Source organism: Rousettus aegyptiacus, unplaced genomic scaffold, assembly GCF_014176215.1.
Source record: "Rousettus aegyptiacus isolate mRouAeg1 unplaced genomic scaffold, mRouAeg1.p scaffold_m13_p_5, whole genome shotgun sequence".
NCBI lineage: Eukaryota > Metazoa > Chordata > Mammalia > Chiroptera > Pteropodidae > Rousettus > Rousettus aegyptiacus.
In genome coordinates, this window is record NW_023416308.1 from 17,685,029 (window position 1) to 17,700,340 (window position 15,312).

The 15,312-nt window shown below is 33.1% G+C and overlaps 1 protein-coding gene across 3 annotated transcripts in view; it reads left to right on the plus strand.

The window, feature by feature from the left end:
- Positions 1-15,312, plus strand: part of TTC28 (tetratricopeptide repeat domain 28) — a 609,862-nt gene that overhangs the window by 1,039 nt on the left and 593,511 nt on the right. The gene's annotated exons all lie outside the window — the stretch shown is intronic.

Sequence of the window (15,312 nt, forward strand, 5' to 3'; positions counted from 1 at the left end):
GGCGCAGCGCTTGGCACATGGTCGATGGTCAGTAAATATTTGTAAGAAGACTATATGACTTAGGGAGTTTCCAAATTAAGAGTTATTGAGACATTTTCAGGCGCTTTTTGAGATTAATGATTCTGTCAGATTACTGTATAATGTGATCTTTCTTAGGTCCCAATTTAACTTTTGTGACTTTCTAATGCCTTGTTTTCAGTATCTTGTAGGTAAAGCAGGGTATACATTGCTTAGCTTAAACCATCAACTGTGTATACTCTAGCTACATTAAAACTAATTCAGAAACAAAATTCTGAATAAAAAATGCGTGTTTCTTTCTCATCATTTGGGAACACTAGGCTTACAGGATTTTGTTCCCTTTAGGCAGGTAAGTATTTATTTTCATCAAAGCAAATATGAATTACTGTTTACTCAGAAAAGTTGGCAGTTTGCTTAAACTTGAGTAATTTGTCCTCTGTGATATTTTGAAATTGAGAGTTATGTTTAGTTCAGTCAGTGTTAAAATAGAATTATTTAAAAGTTATTTGATATTTCAGAGGCTGTTTTTTTGATAGTTGATTTAATTTCAATAGTTGATTTAATTTTAATAGTTTCTTTTTTCACTGACACAAAAGGAATATATAGGAATATAAGACTTTAGGAGTTGAGATTGCATCTGAAGGAGAAATAATGAAAAATCACGTGCTTTATTCTCTCTGTGTGCCATTTTTGTAGTTTATATGGATATATATAGATTTATTTTTTGAGAAGTAAGTAACATGTAACTTATTCGTTTTAGGTGTACAACATATTGGACATTTGTATATGTTGCAAAAAGATCACAATAAGTCTAGTTAACTTCTGTCACCACACGTAGTTATAAAATTTTTTATGTGATGAGAGCATTTAAGATCTACTCTCTTAGCAACTTTAAATGTACAATACAGCATTAATAACTATAGATACCATGCTGTACATTGCATTCCCATGACTGATTTTTTAAAAGTGTCTTTAAAAAGAAAACAGGTTTGTTGAGATATAATTTACCTACCATAAAATTAACCTCTCATGTACAGTTTCGCAGTTTATAGCATATTCACTATATGTCCAACATTACCGTTATCTACTTTCAGGGCATTTCTCACCCCTCAGAGAAATTCCATACTCATTACCATTCCTTATTTGCCATCATCCCAGCCCCTGGCAATAACTAACCTACTTTCTATCTGCCTTTAGATATTCTCGACAGTTAATATAATCTTACAATATATGCTCATTTGTAATTGGCTTCATTTGCTTAGCATAGTTTTTTTTGAAGTTCATCCATATTTTAGCATGTTTCAGTACTCCATTCCTTTTTATTGCTGGATAATATTCCATTGGAAGGATGTACCACATTTTATTTATCTGTTCATGAGAGTTTTTCTACTTTTTGGTTCTACTCGGTATCTGCAGGGAGTTGGTTCCAGGAACCCCACAGATACCAAAATATCCAGATGATCAAGGCCTTCGTATCAAATGGTATAGTATTTGAATATAACCAATGCACATCTTCCCATATATGATAATCCATCTTTAGATTACTTCTGATACTTAATACAATGTAAATACTATCTAAGTAGTTGTCATACTGTATTGTTTAGGAACTAATGACAGGAAAAAGTCTGTCTGTACATGTTCGGTATAGACTCAACCATCCTAGGCCTAACTGTATAGAACATGTCAGCAACAACATAACCTTTTTTTTTCTGAGTATGTCCGTCTGAGGTCGAATCCATGGATGTGGAACCCATGGATATAGAGGACTGACAGTATTATGAATAATGCTGCTATGAACATTTATGTGCATGTTTTTGTGGACATATGTTTTCTCTTGGGCATATCCCAATTGATGTGTCACATGGTAACTCTATTTTAATCTTTTGAGGAGCTGACAAATTTTTCTAAGATGCTACATCGTTTTTCATTCCTACCAGCAATATGTAAGGGTTCCAGTTTCTCTACACCCTTGACAATACTTGTTATTGTCTGTCTTTTTAATTTTAGCCCTGCTGGTAGGTGCAAAATGGTATTTCATTGCAGTTTTGGTTTGCATTTCCCTGATAACTAATGATGGGCATTGGGGGTGTGTGTGTGTGTGTGTGTGTGTGTGCGTGCGCGCGCGCGCGCGCGCGCACGCGCGCGCGCTTATTGGCCATTTGGAAAATGACTATTCAAATCTCCTGCCCATTTTTTGGGGGAGGGGAAGGGTTCATTTTTTAATTGGGTTATTGGTCTTTTTATTATTGAGATGTAGGAGTTCTTTAAACATTCTGGATACTAATCCCTAATCAGATATATGATTTGCAGATAGTTTTTTCCATTCTGTAGGCTGTCTTTTCACCTTTTTGATAATATCCTTTGTTGGAAAAAAAAAGTTTTGCGATGAAGTCCACTTATCTATTTTTTTCTTTTGTTGCTCTTACATTTGGTGTCATATCTTAGAATCCATTGCCAAATCCAAGGTCATGAAAGTTGACCCTTATACTTTCCTCTGAGAGTTTTAAGTTTTTAGTCCTTTTGCTTATGTTGTTGATCCACTTTGAGTTAAATTTTGTGTATGATATAAAGTAGTGGTCCAGATTCATTCTTTTGCGGATGGTGATCCAGTTGTCCTAGCACTGTATGCTGAAACATCTTTTGAAAATCAGTTGACCATACGTTAGGTTTATTTCTGGACTTTCAGTTTTATTATCTTGTCTATTCTTATGCTAGCACTGCAGTATTTCATTATAGTAGCTTTTTAATAGGTTTTGAAATAAAGTTTAGGTTCTGTAACTGTTCTTCTTTTTCAAGACGGTTTTGGATTTTCTGGGTCCCTGGATTTTAGAAACAGGTTAGCAATTTCTGTTAAAAAGTAGCTTGGATTTTTATAGGGATTGTGTTTAATCTGTCTTTTCAATGATGTTTGTAGTTTTCAGGTCCAACTCTTGCTCATTTTTTTCAAAAATTTCTAAGTATTTTATTCCGTTTAATGCTATAGTACATGGAGCTGTTTTTAAAATTTCATTTAATGTTGTTAATGTTTCATCACTAGTTCATTGCTAGTATATAGAGGAAATAAATTGAGTTTGGGATATATCTTTTAACTTCTTCATTTAGTGATAGACTGTTCCAGCTTTCTGTTTCAAATCTTCCCCTGCAAAATCACGAGGGAGAATGGCCTTTGAAAGGTTAAGTATGGATGCAAACCTACGTTCATATCTCTAAGTTTTGGCTCTGCTACTTACCAGTTGTATGAATTTTGATATGTTTTAGCTGTTCTGCATTTCAGTGTTCTCATATGTAATGGGACGGTAATATCCATCTCAAAGAATTGTTAAATAAAAGAGAATGTAGGTAGATATTTAGAACAGTGCCTTGAATGTGGTAGGGATTTGGTATTTGTCATTTATCTTCTTCTGTTAATTAACTCCAGTTAAAAGCGGGCCAAAAAACAAAAAGCAAACAAAACACCAAACCAAAAGAAAAATAACCAAAAAACCTCCCGAAGACAAGCAAACCCCAAACCACAGCCACCCCCCCCCAACAACAAAAAAAACCACAAAGAAAAAGCCACAAACAAAAACCTCAAACCTCTTCCTGTCCCTATCACTTTTCTATAACCCAAGAAAACTCTGTAAGTACTTGAGGAATAGTGAAAGACAAAATCTTTCACACACTACATTTCTATTGTAAAAGCTTTCTAAATCTAGGCTGCTTCCTAGGATATTTGACAGTGTATTTGCAATTATTATTAAAAGTAAGTGTAACCCAAAGCTGTTTGTTTTTTCCCAGAGTTTTTATTTAATATGATGTTCTTTCACTACCTATTTCTTCTAAAAACAGAAACAATATTTTAAAATCTGATGGTTACAATTCTTGTTTCTTTTGAATAATTGCTATTTTTAAAAAACTGTGAGAGACAAAGTTTGATCTTTGTACTTAATAGTGCTTTTGATGTCTCTTCAGTAGCTAGAGTAGATTACTGTTTTGTATGGGAAGAAATCAGAGACACAATACAACCCAGATATGATGCTTGGAATATATCATGTTCATTGAACGTGTATTTACTATGGACCAAAGAAGATAATGTTTACACTGGAAATACTAATTTAACAACAACAAAAAACTCAACTAAAATTTATAACTTGCAAAACCAGAGATTGGTAACTCGCAGACATTTCTACAATAAAATTTAAAATCGAGGTTGGTCTTTATTTTAATAGAAACCCCTTTTATTACAAAAGCCGAATGGGTACATCATATAAAATTAGGAAATATAAGACAAGCAAAACAAAATAAAACCCCATAATGTTACCCATATGATTATTGCTACTATTAAGACCTTAATACAGTGGTCCCTAACCTTTTTTGGCATCAGGGACCAGTGCTACTATGAGACTCTTAATGCCTGATGATCTGAAGTGGAGCTGAGATGGCGATGCTAGTGTTGAGGAGCAGCTGCAAATACAGATGATGCTTTGCTTGCTGTCCCTCTGCTCACTTACTGCTGTGCAGCCCAGTTCCTAACAGGCCAGGGACCGCTATTGAGGGTTGGGGACCCTTGCCTTAATACATTTCTTTCTGGAACTTCTTCTGTGCATTTTTCATTTTTCTATTTAACAATAGTCATACACATAAACATAAATGCATATAGGCATCTTAACTAAAATAAGATAAAATGACAAAATGTCTTAAATTTGTTTATATTTAAAAGTAGCTTTATTTAGATATAGTTTACATACTATAACATTTACTAATTTTAAGTGTATAGTTTTATGATTTCTGACAAGTATATACAGTTGTGTAATCACCACCACAGTCGGTAGAATAGAAAACTGTTCCTTTTTATTACTGAGTACCACTCCATTGTATATGTCCTGCAATTTGTTATCCATTCACCAATTGATAGACGTTTTGGTTGTTTCCAGTTTTTGGTGATTGTGAATAGAGCTACCATGAACACTCACATATAGGTCTTTGTGTTTCACAGATATGTTTTGGTAGGTACTTAAGAGTGAGATTGCTGGTTTGTATGATGAATGTACATTCATTTTGAAATCTACTTTTTCTTTCATTCAGTGATCTTCCCCTTTAACTTTCTATTTAAAATTTTCCCAATCTCTTCCAAAAAATTTTTAAAGCTGTTACATCAAAATCAGTATCTAATCCAGGACCATGCCTTAGTTAATGCCACTTAAGTTTCTTTTAATCTAGCATGGTCTCTTTTTTCATGAAACTGACTCACAGAAAGGACTAAACCAGGTGTCCTGCAGAATGTCCTTCCTATCTTCTGGATTTGTCTGGTAGCTTCCATGTGACATCATTTATCTTGTTCCTCTATTTCCTATGAAGTAGAAGCTGTATACAAGTTAAATATTTTTTGGCTAGATTATATCATTGGTAATGTCTACTTAGTGTTGCAGTATAAGGCTCGTTTTATCATTAGTAAATTCTTGCTATTGAGAAAGAGAAAGCAGTGATAGTGTCACTGTATTCTTTAACTAGAGATCAGAAATGAGTCCTTTTTACTACAGACCAAAAGTAGTACTGGGAGATCGAAAAGGTGGTAACAATAACTAGGGAGTGGAACTGGAAAAGAAGGAAGTAGGTGTCAATATGGCTCTAATTGTCCTCACAGTAACTACTACCAAAAACCTCTTTTTCATCTTATACCTATATTATCTCTAGGAGAGAATGTCTGAAGAACATGCATTATTTAAAATGATTAATAGTGTAAAATTAATCAGCATTAATCTGAAATGTGATTTGTTGAGATTCTAGTTTACAAATAATTGATGATTTGTAATGAGAATGTGGTGCTAATTTTGTGGATGAAGAACAGGCTTGCTAAGGAATAGGTGATCTAAGTAACACAGCAGACCTGACCTTGTGTTGTGGTTTTGCATTCTCAAAAAAAAAAAAAAAAAAGAAAAAAGAAAAAAGAAAAAAAGGTTAGCCATGATTGTTAGATAAGGGAAGGCATATTATTGTATATGGTTTCCCATTTCATGATATTACATTTGGTATTTTCACGCTATCATTGACTAAGTTTGTCATAGTAGACATTCAAAAATTACCATAGTAGTATTTCAGCTTACTGTGGACTTGGTTCCGAAAATGGTAGGAAACATTTATCAATATTTATCAAGCACAATACTTTGTGCTTGCAGAATTGCGTAAAGAATGTCACTTTGATAAAGATGAAAATTTCTAAGATTATCGTGTAATGTCAGTCATCATAAAAGAAAATCAAATTAACCATGATACTTAAGTTTTGCCAAATCATGCATATAGAAAAACGTTAGTGCTCATTTTTAGATTATAAACAAGAAAATAGTTTTTGAAGATAAGGAGGAGAATGTAATGATAGACTAGGTCAAAAGAAAAAGCTGTATTGTAAAAGAATCAACCAAATAAGTAGAAACTAGAAGAAATAAGTGAAGATGGGAGGAGAAAAAAGGATAATGATTATATTTACAGAACATTCTAAAAAATATTATTGGGATCTGTATGTAACCAGGCCACTTTTCTTTCTTTTGTGGTTGAACTCTGCAGCATCAAGTAGAGCCAGAATGGATTTAATTGTTTGAGGCTGAAGGAATTTTCCTTGGTTATTTTGTTTTAGTAGTTGTACTGAGCAGCTTAAAGAATGTAGTTTTAAAATAAGTCTAATCTTAATATCTCATGTTCATGGCCTAGAAGACTTGACATTAAGATGGCAATACTCTCCAAAATGATATAAAGATTAAATGCAATACCTTTCAAAATCCCATCTGCCTTTTTTTGCGGAAATCCTAAAATCTATATAGAAATGCACAGTACCCAGAATGGTCAAGACAGTCTTGAAAAAGAAGAATAAATTTAGAGGACTCACATTTCCCAGTGGCCAAATCTACTATAAAGATACAGCAATCAAGACAGTGTCGTACTGACATAATAACATAGATCAATAGAATTGAGAATCCAGAAATAAACCCTCACACTTTATGGTTAATAAATTCTCAGCAATGGTGAAAAGACCATTCATGGGGGAAAGAATGTTCTTTTCAGCAAATGGTGCTGGACAACACATGCAAAAGAATGAATTTGGACTCCAACCTCACACCATATGTAAAAATTAACTCAATGAATCAGACCTAAATGTAAGTGCAAAAACAATAAGATCTTTATCAGAAAACACTGGAGTAATCATTGTGACCTTGGGTTAGGCAATGATTTCTTAAATATAATACCAAAAACACAAGTAACAAAAGAAAAAGTAGATAAATTGGACTTCTTCAAAATAAAAAACTTTCTTGTGTCAAAAGACAGCATTAAGAAAGTGAAAAGAAATCCTACATAATAGAAGAAAATATCTGCAGCTCATATGTCTGATAAGGAACTTGTATCAAGAATATATAAAGAACTCTTAAAATTCAATGATAGACAACCCAGTTAAAATATGAACAAAGTATGTGAGTAGAAATTTCTCAAAGAGTACATACAGATGGCCAGTAAGCATGTGAAAAGGTGTGCAACATCATTAGTCATTAGGGAAATTTGAATGAAAACTGCAAGATGCTACCTCACACCTACTACGATGGCTAAAGTAAAAAAGACAGACAATAACAAGTTTTGGTAAGGATGTGGAGCCCTTATACATTGATAGTGGGAGTGTAAAGTAGTGAAACCATTTTGGAAAACGGTTTGGCAGTTCTTCAGAATGCTAAACATAAAGCTGCCGTATGGCTGGCTCAGTAATTGCATCCTTAGGTATATACCTGAGAGAAATAAAAGCATTTGTCCACATAAAAACTTATAGGTGAATATTCAGAGCAGCGTTATTCATAATAGCCCCAAAGTGGAAACAACCCCTATGTGCATCAGCTAACTGCTGAGTGGATAAACAACATGTGATATATCCATATAGTGGAATATTATTCAGCCATAAAAAGAAGTGCCAATACATGATACAATGTAGATGAACCTTGAAAACATTATCTGAGTGAATGATAATGTTTACATAATTAACTGGTCACAAAAGATCACATATTGTATGATTCCATTTAGGTAAAATATTCAGCACAGGCAAATCCATAGATGTACTCAAGGTAGATTAATATTTACTGGAGACTTGCGGAGGGGTAGGGAATGACTGCCATTGGGGTGATGGAAATATTAAAATTGTAATGGTTACAAAGCTCTGAATAAATATATCACTGAACTATATACATTAAATGGATGAATTTTATGGTATGTGAAATACAGCTCATTAGAGGTGTAAAAAAAGTAAATTAGAAAAGAAAAAGAATGTCTAATATTTTTTAATATTTAAAAATGCTATTTAAGATACTCTCCAGAAGTCTTCATCTCCTCCCCCCATTTTAATTTTTGCTAACACATGGTAAAATGAGCAAGATTATTCCTGTCATCTGAGATGATCCTGTCATCTAAGGTGGTCTTATGGAGTAATAAACTAAATTCAAAAGTAGTAGTTAAAATCGAGTATCTATGTACAATTTCAAGTATATAGAAAAGTACATTGAATCCAATAATAAACCACCTAATATTCTCATTAGTTATTATTAACATTTTATCAGTAATTGGATATATTTTACTATTTTAAAATAGTTATTAAGATTTGTAGAATCTGTCTTTATATTTTCTAAAATAAAATGTGTACTAAGCATTACGTAGAGAACTCCTGAAATCAAAATGGATAGTAAAGTTTCTGTGAATTAAAAAATGTCATGTGAACATGTTAAGGTGTCTGAACTTGTTTTGAAATAATTAGGTCTGTGAATGACAACATTTTTAAGGTTAAGCATGTCAGCCTTCATGTGCTTATGAAATTACTGTGCCAAATTATAGAACAGAGGAAACTGTCAACTCTGTAAAACTTTCTCTGTGACCTGTTCTCTACTAGGAGTTTAGTTTCCAGATATTTTGTTAATATCATTTGATATCGAAGGCTATATATTTAATAAAGCCAAACACGTAGGGTGGTATGGTACCTTTTATTTTGGAGTTAATGAGTCACATATCTGGGTATATTCTCCTCCTCTCAGGAGTTTGCATGTTATACATATGATTTTAGAATTTAGGTACCTTTATTGGACATTTAGCCCAGTGTGTAGTTTCTTGTCATTAGGAAAAGTATAACAGATTGCACAATTGTCTGATAAAATACTAAAAACACTGCCACTATTGCTTTTGTTCTATTTCCATATTGCGTGCTGTCTTAGATCCTTATGGTTTTAGCTTATATAGAAACAAGAGTTTTAAAATTTGCTCCATTGTCAAATAATGCTCTTGTTAAAGTCATTGCTTTCAAATCTCCACAAATATTTATGAAAATCACTTATATAAATTCTTCAGGAAATTGGCTATAAATTCCAAACATTTTATAAAAAATAAAATTTTCCTTAGATATATTTCGAAGTTATGTGTAAATTACAGAGTACTTGTGTGGCATAAATATAGTCTGTTGTTTTCATATTATTATAGCTAACATACTGTGCTTACTGTGTATTAGACATTGTTCTAAATCCTTTATGTATATTAATTTATTTAATCCCCACAGCTTCCTTATGAGGTAGATACTATTGTTCGCTTTACATGTAAGGAAATTGAGAAACAGTGAGGTTATTAAGTAACTTGCTCAAGCTCACACAGCTAGGAAGCTGAGTTGCTCTGGATTCTAATTTAGCAGTCTGGTTCTGGAGTCTACATTCTTAACCATTATACTAGACTGTGTTTGATTTGAATGATCATTAAGCAAATAGTGGTCAGTTTTAATTATCTCTTGCTACTGAAGTTTTGATTTATTGCAAGACAGTGATACAGGCAATTCCCGTGGGGATCTTGTTAAAACTTACTTTTTATTGTGAGGTTTAAGGTTATGTTGGCACAGTGGTATTTTGGAATTTGAGTCTTTAATTATAGAGTAGAGGGGTAAGTATTTGATACTGTTTATTTTTGAATTTTTTTACCAATAACTTTTTATAAAAAGGAAAAATAGCTGTAATGTAAGCAGTTTAATTTTTAAGTAGTTAAAGTTAGAAAATTGTTATTAAACAAATACTTAATGGAGTACCTGAGATAAATGTTTTTTTGACTGAATCATGGGAATTAAATCAGATAATGGAGAAAAGGATTACATGAAAGGAGGTTATATAAAAACAACAGATTTTAAGACAGTAAAGGAATGATTCTTATTTTGTACGCACCTGTGAAATAAAAAGGAATTATAATATAAAATCACTGCTTGTATCTTGTTTATTGATGAAGGGTTATCAGTCTTTACAGTGCAAATTAAAAGTTAACTACAGACAAAGTGTATTGATACTATAAGATGTTTGCTGATTCAGAATTTTAGCTCTAGGCCATGTTTGTGAAATAAATGTATAATTATAGTTTCCTGAGAAAAGTTTATTTTTGTTAAAAAAGTGGATTCCAGATAGATATTTATTCTTTATTTGAATTTCTTGTGAGACTGAAATATATTTACTTAATAAATATTAATTTTTGCGCTTATTCTTTATTCTCGAAAGACAGAGTTGAAATAATTGAGTGTCTGGAGACATTTTACACTGTGTTTTAAGTCATATCTATTTGTAAACTCAAAACTATTTAAATAAAAATTTTAAATTAAGTTGTTTTATCCTTTGTGAGATGAGTTGTAAACAGGTCAGCAGAGAAACAGGATTACTCTTCTACTTTAGAGTACATATTTCTAGTTGGAGTTGAGAGAATTGGAATTAATTCATTCGTTTACTAGTTAATTTTTTTTTTCAAACGTGCTTAGTTTCCCACCATTGTCATAGCATTTTGTTAGATTTTAGAGAGTCTGTTGTGAAAGTAAATTTGTATTAATTTGGCTCAAAAAGTTTTAAAAATTTGGTTTCTTCTTGTGTAGCATTTTAATTACTTGTTGTACAGAGAGACTTTAGATGCGGCAGTATTTTAGCATTGGCTTTTTATAATCCTGACTTCTTAATCATTACACTAAAAACACATGTCATTATATTAAAAAATACAGCAAGAAAGTAAATACTTGCATTAAAGTTTTATTTATACAAAGTTTGTAGGTGAGACAAGTATTTAATATTAAGGCTTAGGACTCTTTAATTTTATATTCTCACCCTAACACATTTTTGAGCTTCACTCAATAAGAAAAACAGTTTATAAAATACATTGTGCATATCTACCATGACTTCCGAGTGAGACAATAGTGAAGGCAGTAGTTTTATTTTACAGTGTGGAAGATTATTCCATTCATTACTGCTGCCCATTTTATCCAGTATTGTTTGAGGGCACCAGAAGTGTGTTGCTAGGTTGGATGTTCTCAGCAGAGTTTTGAAAAATCCCTTAGTGTTAGAGAAAATTATTTTCCATATAGCTGTAAATCCAGATATGAACTTTACAAAGTATGTAAGCAAGTTGTGTTTAACAAGTGTTGCATTTCAAAGGCAGCCTTGAATTTAGAGGAAGTTGTGTTTCGTGGTGTTGTAGCATATTCAGTGATCAAAAGCATGGGATCCGTATCTTATTGTTCCATCTATAAAGTGAAAATGCTACTATTGCCTACTTCATAGGGTTATGAACATTAAATAAATTAATACATGTATCCTATTTAAAACAATCTAGGCATGTAGTAAGTGCTAAATGTTAGGTGCGGTTTTAGTTATTATTATTACTATTATTATTACTCTCAGAGTAGTGGGAAATGATTAAATATTAGATACAGATAGATGACATTGATTTTGATCCCCTGCACAATCTCCCCTGGAGATTATTAAACAGATAGTTTATGTTGTAACAGGAAATATTTTGCCAGATAAGTTAATCTCTTCTAAATCTGTCTTGTTTTTTCTGCTTTGTGATCCTTGTGTCTGGGACGCTGCAAGCCACATTTCTGCATTGCCAGCTGCTCCCTGTTCTGCTGGAAGATAGGGGGCAGTAAAGTGCTGGAGAAGACAGGAGGTACTTGTTCATTCTCTTTTGCTTCCAGTGGCCTTTCTCTCTGCTGTTCTGTGAGTGCCACCCTAATGACACTTTTTAGTGCTGGCAGCAGCAGTACCTTTCTGTAACAGTTGCTTGATCCAGTTTGCAGGACAAGTTTCATCAAGCTTCTTCCTTCAGAAACCACTAAGATCAGCCAGCCAGTGACCCTCTTCAGAGGTTTGGATCCCAGGCTCATGGGGCCTCTTCTAGAAAATCAGACACGAGCAGCAGTGGACTAGTGCCTTCTTGTATGTCTTGAGTTTAAGTTCCCTGGATCCCTCTTCTAAGATTTGGTAGCCTAGCCTTGGGTGTGATAGCTGCTTCCTGCAGTTACTATCTCTGATTCCTCAGCTCTTTACCTAAAAACTTCATACTTAGTTAAGAAATCTTACATGATATTTATTGTCTGTTCAAATAGCAAGAACAGTTCCTGTCTTTCTGACTGAATTTTAATATAGATGAAGGTAATAAGGACTAGTAGTCAACAAAGTTTCACTTAAAAACTTCTCATTCCCTTTTTTTAAAAATGGTATTGTGTATTTTGATTTTTCTAAATAATTTTGTAAAGTATCCCATGAGAGTCTTAGGACAATATGAATCTTATAGATTTAATGATAATAAAGTTGTTGAATTAGACAGTTAAAGAGTTGATAGAAACCTGCAGGAAGCCTATACCAAAACACAGGACTCTATTTTTAAATCTAGTCTTATTCAATAATGCTGTATCCTTGATGAAGGCATGAGAGTTTTTACAAATATAAGATGGATAAATAATACATTGAAAGAATTAGGATTCAAAGAGATATTGATGAACTAAATAAGATAAAACCACCAAAATATTCTGTAATCTTGACAAGGGCCTGGACCATATCTATTTTTTCTTTTTTCTTTTCTTTTTTCTTTTTTTATGTCCAGTCCTTTGTAAATGTCTGACTCAGAGTATATGCTCAACAGTTAAGTATATTGATAAATCAAGGCAAACTTCATCAGTTATAAATGAGGTACTGCACTTAGGTTAAATGCATATAAACAAACCACAAAACTAGACTGCTGTCTATCACCATACACCAAAATTAGTTCTAAATGGATCAAAGACATGAATATTGGACCTGAAACAATAAATTGCATAGAAGAAAATATAGGCACTAAACTCATGGACCTTGGATTTAGAGACGATTTTACAAATTTGACCTTGAAGGCAAGGAAAGTAAAAGCAAAAATAAATCAATGAGACTATATCAGACTAAAAAGCTCTGCACAGCAAAAGAAACCATCAACAAGGCAAAGAGACAGCCATCTGAATGGGAGAATATATTTGCAAACAGTGCCTCCGATAATTTCGAAAATATGTAAAGAACTCATACAACTCAACAATAAAAAACAATCCAATTAAAAAATGAGCAGAGGCCCCATCAAAATCCCATTGGCATTTTTTAAGGAAATAGAACAAAAGTTATCAGAATTGTATGGAAGCACAAAAGACCCCAAATTGCCAAAACCATACTGAGAAAAAACAAGGCTGGAGGTATAACTGTGCCCAACTTCAAATTATACTACAAAGTTACAATAATCAAAACTGCATGGTATTGACAGAAAAGCAGACACATAGACCAATGGAATAGAATGAGAGGCCAGAAGTAAACTCTATATGAACAAGTAATTTTCAACACAGGAGCCAAAAACATACAATTTAGAAAGGAAAGCCTCTTCAATAAATAGTGCTGCGAAAACTGGAAAGCCACCTGCAAGAGATTGAAGCTAGACTGTTACTATCAACACACACCAAAATTAAATCAAAATGAATTAAGGACCTGACTATAAGAACTGAAACAATAAAGTGCATAGAAGAAAACATTGGAACTAAACTCATGGACCTTGGACTTAAAGAGGATTTTGTGAATTTGACCTCAGAGGCAAGGGAAGTAAAAGCAAAAATAAGTGAATGGGACTACATCAAATTAAAAAGCTTCTGCACAGCAAAAGAAAGAGCAAGGCAAAGAGACAACCATCCAGATGGGAAAATATATTTGTAATCAATGCCTTCGATAGGGACCTAATACCCAAAATATATAAAAAGCTCATACAACTCAATAACAATAAAGAAGCAATCCAATCAAAAAATGGGCACAGGACCTGAACAGACTCTTCTCCCAAGAAGACATACAAATGGCAAACAAACATGAAAAGATGTTCAACTTCACTAGCTATTAGGGAAATGCAAATCAAAACCCAACGAGATATCATCTCATACCTGTTAGAATAGCTGTTATCAACAGGACAAGTAATAATAAATGTTGGGGAGGATGCAGAGAAAAAGGAACCCTCATACACTCCTGGTGGGACTGCAAATTGGTACAGCCACTATGGAAAGCAGTATGGAGGTTCCTCAGAAAACTAAGAATTCATCTACTATATGATTCAGCAATCCCTCTACTGGGTATTTACCTCAAAGACTTGAAAACTCATATCCGAAAAGATATTTGCACACTAATGTTCATAGCAGTGTTATTCACAGTGGCCAGGACATGGAAACAACCAAAGTATCCTATGATAAATGATTGGATAAAGAAGCTGTGGTACATGTAAATAGTGGAATTTTACTCAGCCGTAAGAAGAGATTAAATACTACCATTAGCGACAGCATAGATGGACCTTGAGATAATCATGCTAAGTGAAATAAGCCAGGCAGAAAAAGTTGAAAACCACATGCTATCACTTATATGTGGGATATAAACCTAAAAGCAATAAATGAACAGGACAAACAATAGACTAGTGGTTATCAGAGGGGAGGAGGAAGGGGGGAGGAGAAAGGTAGATGAGGTCAAAGTGGTCAAATATGTGGTGGCATTAAAGAAAAAAAAAGGGATAGAAAACCTGAACAGACATTTCCCCCAAAAGACATACAAATGGCCAATAGAAATATGAAAAGATGCTCAACCTCACTAGCTATTAGGATTTTGAGTCCAGTTTTAAGAACCATACATTTAGAAGAACATATTAGTTAACTAGAGAGCATCCTAAAAAGTGACTAGGCCATGTGATGAACATTTGAGGGAAATTGAGGTTTTAGAGAGGAAACATCATTGCCCATCCCTTAAAGATTTATTGGACTACTGGGGATGGTTGAAATGACAGATTTGTGATAATTTATCTTCTTAAAGGATGTACTAAGAAAACACCTCACAAGTGAGGGAAGGGAAAGGAAGGACTTAAAAAAAAATACATACATATATATATGTATTTTTTATACATATACATATATATACATACATACATATATACATATATATATATGTATTTTTTTTTTAAGTCCCTGAGCAGTCA